The following is an 8,533-nucleotide window of genomic DNA, read 5'->3' as shown; positions in this document are numbered from 1 at the left end:
ATGTGCTTCATATTAAGCGTAGCTATAGCAGTTCAAGGAGATAGCCAGGCACGTGACATTGGAGACACGAATGTTTCGGTGACTCATGCGTAACGTAAGAAAGTGGTGCTGTGTGAACGAGCCTTAAAGGCTGGTTCACACAGCCTTGAATGGTTACATTACGTTACGTTACAAGAGCTTACGCCTGCTCACGCTTAAGCGTGCCTACAAGTTCAAGAAGATAGCCCGGCCCGCGACATCCGAGACACGAATGTTTTGGTGTCTGATACGTAAAGCAAGAAAATTTAAGAAAACGGTGTTATGTGAATGTGCTTTAACACAAATGTCCGAACCAGCCTCAAGTCGCAGCAAAGGACCCGCATAAAATAAACTAACAAAAAAAAAAAAAAAAAACGCAGTTAAAAAAAAAAAAAAAAAAAAACGCGCGACAACGCCGAGCTGATTGTTATTTATATATTATGCGGTAAGCTCTAAGCTGCGGACTACTTGAAGAATCGTAAAGACGAAGAAGGTCGTTGTCCTCTGGGACGACGAGATTTTTACAGGAAGGACGCGGAGGACGGGCAAATTTAACATTCTTGCGAACGGGAGTCAGAAACAATGGGCGGATGTAAAACATGTCGTCCGTGTGCGTCATCCGAGTCTCTTTCGTGTGTGCGCGTGTGTGTGTTTGTCTGATTCTTTCTAATTTGTATTCGAGAACATCCGAAAGTTCTGCGAGTTTTTCGCACGAAATGCACGATAGCAGGCAAGGTATCTGGCTGCTGCCGCGTCTTTCCCGGCCATGCGTGAGAGGCATAGTGATATCATAAATGTAATCATGTCGAGACATGGCGCTTGCGTGAATGACATGATAAAGTTATTTTCACGTGAATAATGCCCATGCTTCCAAGCATGGGGCACCATTTGATTCGTCATTCTTGGACTTCGGTTAAGATGATGACAAAAAAAATTATGCATCTGCAGACTGAATCGTGGATAGATGTATCTTTTCGACCAAGTCATGAATGAACCGCCGAGAGAAACGTAGTACGTGGTGTGATATTCCTAAATAAAAAAATAGTTTTAATTTGGAGTTTCTAAAATACTTATAAGCCTTGCGGCATTTATGGAGTATTACATAAACGATGGAGGGGTAAAATACAGAGAACTGCTCGGCGTTTATTCTGATTTTATTTTTTAGACATTTCTTTAGAATGATCAGCTGCCGGTACCCGGCGCATTCTTGATGTTTTGTTTTAGAACTGCCAGCCATCTCTACATGCGACCCGATTCCCTTAAATTTTCTTTGATCTAAAAAAAAAATAATAAACCAGCAAACCGCTCTTCTTTTTTTCTGGGGGAGGGTGGTACCTTTTTTTCTTCTTCTAAGTCCTTATTCTGGCAAACATTGCATGCATACTTTGCGCCAGCGTAAGTCCAGATGCAGCCGACGCTACGAGCTGACGATGGGACCAATCAGACAGCGTCAAAAACGCACCGTCATGGTGCTCATCATGTTTTTGTACATGTTCCATCACCGCTGAACTACAGCTGCTGTAGCTGAACCAATCCTAAACAGAAAAGGCCTAGTCGTGTACTTTTCCGAGGGGATGAGGACGATTCGTCACATGCGCATTCGTCACAGGACGATTGGTCACAGGACGATTCGTCACATAGGAACATTCGTCACAGGATGACCGGTCATACGGGCAACTGGTCACGTCGATCGAGCAGGGGACGATAGTAAATTGTAACTTTCAACATCTGCACACATTCCCTGATTAGGAGTTTCACGATTTTTCACTGTCACGTAAATCAATGTTTAGAAAACTAGTCTCAAATACTCATCCGCTTTCCCTTTCATTATATTACGGGTCTTCAGCAGGTTTATCTCAGTTGCTGGCATGAGCGAGTAATAATCCGACTGGCAGCCAAATCAGTTTTTAGTTTCGCTTTGCATACACTTATTCGACAAAACCAATAAATATCAGATTTCTTTCTGCTAAATGTTTACGAGTACCCCTCGTGCAGCATCATGGCTCTACCTCTCTCTGTTGCGATCACCTCTATCCTTTTGAATGTAGTCTGAGTTCAAAAATAGTCGCTCTTAAATGCCCTCCGCATTCACCGTTCGGGACAGACCCAGTAGCTAATATATCTGTTATAAATTTTTTGACCTTGAGAAGCGAAAGACATGCTAAGATAAGAGGTGACCCACTTTGTCATGCCGAACCAACATTCAATGTTGGGGACCGAACCAGGAGCTGAAACGTCCGTTATAAATTCTTCGCCATTCAGAAGCCAAAGACATACTAAGATGTGAGCCACTTTGTCCGCCCGAACCAAATTGAACAATAAATTTCTTGTGGGACAAACTATTGTGGGACCAGTTTGCCGCGTGACGAGTCATCCTATGACGAATGTTCCTGTGTGACGAATCGTCCTGTGACCAATTGTCCTGTAACGAGTGTGCATGTGACGAATGGACCGTATCCCATTTCCGAGGTTGTTTGGTTGGGCCCATCAGTTCATAGCGTCTTTTGCGTCTGGACTTAAGCAGGAACGAAGCATATCATGAAAGATTTCATTAAGTGCCTCCTGCGCGTCACCATCTTTGACAACTGGGTAGAAAGCCTCAGGTAAGGGATGTTCCACCGCTCGCCCGGGGTTACGTCATTATGGTCGCAATTAAATTGGAAAACTTTGCCGTGGGTCTGTGGGGCTACGGGTGGTTTTTGAACGTAACTCCGGTTATAAACAGCGCCGGCGATGCTGGAATATTTTACGCGAAGAATAAAATAAAGCTTTTTTTTTTGAGACACCATTTTTGTGCCAATAAAATAAATATCTTTTTTTTTTAACGCGTAAATGGGTATAATTTTTCATCTCTAGTCTGCTTTGAAAAAGTAGCTTCGATCCGTACTCGAGAACCTAACGAAAGGTGATCGTAACGCCGCCATTGCTCGCACAGCGGCCACTCCGGGAACTGCACGTCTGCTTCGGGATCTCGGAGGCCATGCGGCACGTATCGGTTGAGGTCGAGTCGTGCGAGGGCCGGTGGCACCATCTCGCGGTGCCATTTCGTAGTAGCAATATAAATTAACTTTTATGTTTTGACTCGTCGCTAGAGGGTGGCGCTGTTATCGCATTTAGTTTGGTCTCGGAGGACGCGAGCGGTCCGGGTTTCAAGGGTGAGTTTCCCAACGCCGCGCTTGTGCACAGCCCATGACTTAGCATCGTTTTCAGCCAGGGTGACAAGCGCTGGAGAGCAAGGCCTGCTGAATAGCAATGATGGTCATAGTCTTCTGCATAATCTGCAGGAGGACAACGAGGGGCACATATGGGACATCGAGCGCTGCGAGAGCGTTCCGCAGGGACTCGTAAGCCAGGGGCTCCAAACGTGGTGTCTAAAGAGAAGGATTGGGGATCTGCCGCGCTCTCGAGGGCCGGAAAATAAATAAATACAGACGAGGGAATACTAAATAAATAACCATAGATAAGCATTTAAATACAAAAATTAAAAGTTATAGTGGAAATTAAAAAAAAAAAAAAACGAAGACGGATGAATGCAGACACCTTATTTTGAAATTCAGTATTAAGCTAGTTCTGACATTCCACAAAAATTGGGATCCATAAAATCACCGAGCGTAAAACAAAGTGCAATGAAACTTCGGCACATTCGCACAGGGCAGAAGACTAACAAGAGCAATAGAACAGACGCTAACAGCATGCAATAGTTAGGACACAGGACACTAAGCACAATTTACTGAGTATACGAAGGAATCTTCGACACCTAGTGCGTAGTTTGATAAAAAGCGTGACTAAGAATGGCGATGACTATATTCACTTATTCCTATTACGAAAGGACCCGCGTTACGAAGGACAGTTTTCTCTCGTTCTTCCTGTTATCTTGGATTGCGCGGTTGGTGCGCGTCGTGGCGTCGTTTCCCAACGTGCGCTTATTTTTGTCCCGGTAGCGGCAGGCCTGAGACGGGCCGCGGGCTGGGCTTCATTGGAAGGACCACGGCATGACACGGGCCGGTGTGAAGACCTCCGTGGGCCGGGGTTTGAAGGTTCCTGGTATAGAGCACGAGTTCAGGCAGAACGATGACGCAGCTCCTCGTGTCTAATATGTGTCTCGAGTAGTTGTCGCAGTAACTTCAGACAAAGATATTGCTGTCTAAGAGGTTTTGGTAAAGGTCGACTAATTAGGTTTGTTTCCTTCTTCTTCGAATAAAAGTTGATTTTTTAATCGGTGTGATCATTTAGGGCAGTGCGATTAGAAAACTTCGCGAAAAGCGCTCCGCTGCATGCACATGTTTGCGTCAATCATTGCATCAGAAACAAAGTCAGCCAAAGTCACAAATTGTATGCATATGGCTGCCGATCGTTTCCCGCGAGTTCTAAGTTAGCGTATGAGGCTTCGTTCTTTTTTTTTTTTTTAATATTTACCGGAGCAGGTAACACAATTGCATGCCTTCAAGATCCGGTCCGCCGATCGAGGTCGGCAACTCTGTCTCGGCACACCGGCGCCTTGCTGGTCGGCTGCTTCACCCGCGCCGCTCGTCTGCCCCTTTAACGGTGCGTTGGTACAATATAGTAGATATTGCAACCCAAGAACTGCAAGAAAATAAGAAAACGACGACACCTCGCCACTCGGTACGAACGCACCATTTTTTAAGACGTCACAAAAAAAAAAAAAAGAAAAGAAACAAAGCCAAGTTTGGCGTCTTTTTTTTTCTTTTTTCCAGCTTAGCATTTACAAATGTCAAACTCCGCCTAATGGTCTACATCCCTGGGCACATTACATCTTGATCTGAACATTCTTTTGCGTGTGAGTGTGGGCGGAGCATCTCCGTGTGAGTGTCACGTGACCCCCAGGGGGGGGGGGGGGGGGGGGGTGTACGGACACTAGAGGGACGTAATCACGTGATACGATCGCTGCGCTGGATTTGGCAGGGACGGCTCGTCGTAGCGTCCGCTGCGGCTCGTCGTATACGCTGAAACGAAATACAAGACCAACGCGATGTTTACAAACAAGCCAGCCTTTGAACCCACCAGATGGGCACTCCAGCAACCTATAGGGGGCGCCAACCCCAAACAAACATGGTGGCTTGGAACTGGTCGTTACGTCTCGGCCGGGTCGCCTTAACGGGGGGCGTATTCAATTTAACAGATTTTCTTTTGTTTAATACCCTATTTTATAAGTATTTGAACTCCGACTGTTAAGTGTAGCCGATACACACAAACTTTTAGAGAATAGATTAGTTTTCCCGGTGCTTTTTGTCTAACGCGTCTCAGCTAGGAGCGTGGAGCGAAAGCTTGCGCTGGGAACCTCCTGGGTTAGATCCCCACCGCCCCCGCCCGTTTCGATATGGATGAATTTCGTACCGGCACGGCGTTCGTGTAATCACTGTTGCGTAATGCGCGTTAAAAAAAAAAAAACAAGGTTAGCGGTTGTACTGCACTGGCTAGATTTCTCATCTACAACTAAGAGACCGGTCACCCGTTGAGGCGTACCACCATCAAGGCTGTATAAGCATACAAAGCAAGACAATTTTTTGAGTGGCGTTCCGATACGTGAAGGACGCATTTTAGAACACTCGCTGGCCGCATACAATTGCGTCGAGAATACGCACAGTCCCTTTATTTTGTCTGTGTGTGTGTGTGTGTATTTTACCAACCTCCTTGACGGTGCAGGCTGCTTGTAACACAGCGAGCAAGTGTTCTAATATGCCTCTGGCGCATCGGAACGCAAAGAGGGGAACGCCAATCAAAGGGGCAATACACAGAGCGCGTAGATAAAGAGGTATTCACACGAGGGAGAAATCTCGGCGTTTTCTCCATGGCACGCGCATCCCGCGAAGAAAACGTCAGGCTTTGCGATGTGCAAAAGCCTCGCGTTTTTGTCTCGTGATGCGCGCGCGCCGGGGAGAAATCCCCGGGATTTGATTTCTCCCCCGTGTGAATAGCGCGATGACGAGAGAGCGAAGCTCGCGCCAGCGTTGGTTGAAGTTGCGGGCAAGCGAGCGCACGCACAAGGGCGCATTGGGGATAAACAAGCATAATCGTGGGCTTCTGCCAAAAAGACAAGGAAAGCGAAAGCAGGCGACGAAGGGAGGCCAGATAACCCTCTTCCTTCGGCGACTGTGCCGCGACTGGCTATTGGCTGCAGGTTTTGAAGCCCCGTGGTTTACTGAAGACCGTCCTCTATTACGCCACTTGTTATCTTCTCGACTAAGGAGATTACAATACACGGTGACATGTGTGCTACAGAGCACCGCAACCGACGTATGTCGAACTTTTTCTCTGCTCCACTGCGTTAACACGAGATCGTCCTTTTTCCTGTGTGTTTGGATAAGGAGACCTCCTACCTGTGAGCGTTCGTTCGCGGAAGAAACGAGAGAAGGGGAGAACAACCTTGCGAGAAAATGTCACGTGTCAGCGAAAACTTATACCTGTTTCGTGCTTTGTGGGAGCGAAGAGCTCACCATTGTGGCACGCCGCTTCTTTCACTTCTTTTTGCACGAATGCACGTGAAAGAGCGTCTTCCGCTTCAACCTTAGATCGATTTTTTTTTTTTTTTTTAGCACACTATTCTTTCGTAGTTTTCCCGTAACCATATGCTGGCGGCATCGGGTTCCACGAAACTGACTCTTTTCCCATTTGTGAGGTTTGATTATACCTTCTTGAGAGGGGGCATAATTTGCACCGGAACGTTTTTTTTTTTTTTTTTCGCTTATTTAGTAGTTTGGTTCACTTTTTGTGGGAACGAAGCCGGACAAATTTGTAACTGTCTTTAACGTGTATCTATAAAAGCGAGTTGTTTCCTTCAAAGAACAAGCGACAAACATTTTTCGTTGATACCTCGAGATTTCAAATTTAATTATCGAAAAACAAAAGCTCGCAAAGCTAGTCTTTCCCGGTGGAAAAAAAGAAAAGAAAAGGGACTTTGTGAAGCAAGGCCACAGTCACACTGCTCGTACGTCCTATGGAACATGTCACAAAAGACATGATGTTCACTGCATTGCTTTATACACGTGTTTGTTGGGAACATGTTTGCAGATTGTCTTTTGTATGATGCATGCGAGCGGTGTGAGTTTGACTGCAGCTCAACATAGGCTTCCTTGCCAACGATTCAGTGAGACTGAAATTGAGACTTCGCAGGTTGAGTTGGAAACTGTGCAATTCTTCAATTTCTAGAGAAAGAAAGAAAGAACGCCTTAGCTGATTTAAACCTAAACATTTCAACGATTATGAGTATTTTGGGTGAGCCGATGTGCGGCTCACTCGGAGGACGATTGAGCTGCATTAGTGCGGGATGTGCGTCGTCCCAACAAGCTCGCGATTCTCCAAGACAATGTGCTGGGCCGTAGAGACAAAATATAACGAAACTCTGTAGAAAACGCCGAGAGATAGGCGATGACACCTGAATAAACGGTCCATGCAGTTTGTCCCAGATCTCGGATAAAAAAAAAATTAATTTCTACTTTCAGGTAAACTAGAAGGGAGCCTTTCTGGTGACGCCGCCACAACGTCGCAACAGTCCATCGGGTTCTCACTCCGGCACCTTCTTTCCTGGCTTTCTCCACTCTCAACGAAAGTTTAAACTTTCTAAGAAAGAAAAAGGAATATATTGTATCTCAGTTCTGCGGATCAAGTCGGGAGACAGCGGACGTGCAACGTATTTTGAGCTTCGGTGGGTGCTTATTTACGAGCCTTCCAGGCTCGGGACCTGGCTAAATTGACACTCTTCCACCAAGTTACGCTTATCTCACTAACACCAGCCATTTAACTCGTACTGCGTTAAAAAAAAAAAAAGGATCGCGCTTTTTGTCGTAGTCTGCAACTATATATAGTTGCAGACTATGTCGAAATGAGATAGCACTGCTTGTCTTCACTCCAAAAAAAAGTTCGTGAGTCTGTTTTCCCGCACAACACTCGGAGAGCCAATCCCCGCAACTTACGGAGGCAGGTCAACGAATGACAATGCCGAAACATATGTTTAGACCCAAAAACGCAGTCTGAGTTGTGACATTAAGCAATGCAAGCGTGACGTTTTGCATTGCTTAATGCCACAACTCAGACTGCGTCTTTTGGACTAAACACGTGTTTCGGGCATTGTCATTTGCTGAGCTGCCTCCGTAAGTTGCGGTGATTGGCTCTCCAAGTGTTGTGCGTGAAAGTAGACACACAAACCTTTTTTTTAGAGTGTTCTATGAAGGTTATGTTCCGCCGATTAGAGTGGAACAAACCCGGAGGGCGACTAAGCACCGAACGTCCGCACATTTCCATTTTAAACTACCAAAAACCGCATTCCACAGATTTTCGAATATAAGCTTCGAAATCAAAGGGCATCTTTCTCCATAGGCCGAGGTAGGCCGTCCAAATCAGCAATCAATAACTTCTTCCTAAACCGTGTTCCTCCGACGAGAGACTCGTGCTGGAAAGAGAGAAAACAGACGTGATGCCCCCCTCGCCACTCCCCCAAAGCCACAAACGCTTACAAACCGCACTCTCACCTTCTCCTCCGGCGGCCGAGTAGACCTGT

Source organism: Ixodes scapularis, unplaced genomic scaffold (genome assembly GCF_016920785.2).
Source record: "Ixodes scapularis isolate PalLabHiFi unplaced genomic scaffold, ASM1692078v2 PGA_scaffold5__190_contigs__length_132052651, whole genome shotgun sequence".
In the NCBI taxonomy this organism is placed as follows: Eukaryota; Metazoa; Arthropoda; class Arachnida; order Ixodida; family Ixodidae; genus Ixodes; species Ixodes scapularis.
This window is presented reverse-complemented; position numbering follows the sequence as displayed.